Here is a 688-nt window from a genome sequence, read left to right on the forward strand (position 1 = left end):
TTCAAACTGTGTAATTCTGGATGAAATGTAACAAACTCTTTTTCATCACATCAAACATTCAAACTTCAAACAAAAAAGTTTCAAGTACTGGAATGTATCCCAGCATGCACTGGGAGGAAAGCAGGAAAATGCTTTATCACACAACAAACAGGCGCACACACACACACACACACACACACACACACACACACACACACACATTCAGACCTTTGGACAAGTTAGATTCCTCAGTGAATGAAATGTGCATGTCTTTGTTCTAGTGATCAGAGTCCTGGAGGAAACACAAGAACATGCAACACTGCAGGAAAGAACCAGGGTTGAAGCTGAACTCAGGCGCTTCTTGCTGTTGACTTCCTGCCTGGACTTTACTAGTCTGTGTGTTTGTGCATCATTTACCATAAAAGAAAACAGTACAAACTTGACAATCACCAATTCATTTGCTGAGGCACCAGATTCCATCAGCTCAACTGCCGTTTTGAAGCCTGAGTTTGGCTTAATGGACGTCGCCATCTTGGTTTTTTGGCGCCAGAAGAAACCATATCTGGATGGGAGGGTGGAGCTGGGGAGGAGGGAGGGGGGATCTGACCTGTGTCCTCCAGGACACCAGGTAAACCCACCCGCATCGGCAACCTGACAGCAACAGGCTCCTGGCTGAGCCGTGCGAAGACGCTGCTAACACGGTTAGCTG

Source organism: Seriola lalandi, unplaced genomic scaffold (genome assembly GCF_002814215.2).
Source record: "Seriola lalandi dorsalis isolate HSWRI2012SDOR001 ecotype SW California unplaced genomic scaffold, Sedor1 jcf7180002054930, whole genome shotgun sequence".
In the NCBI taxonomy this organism is placed as follows: Eukaryota; Metazoa; Chordata; class Actinopteri; order Carangiformes; family Carangidae; genus Seriola; species Seriola lalandi.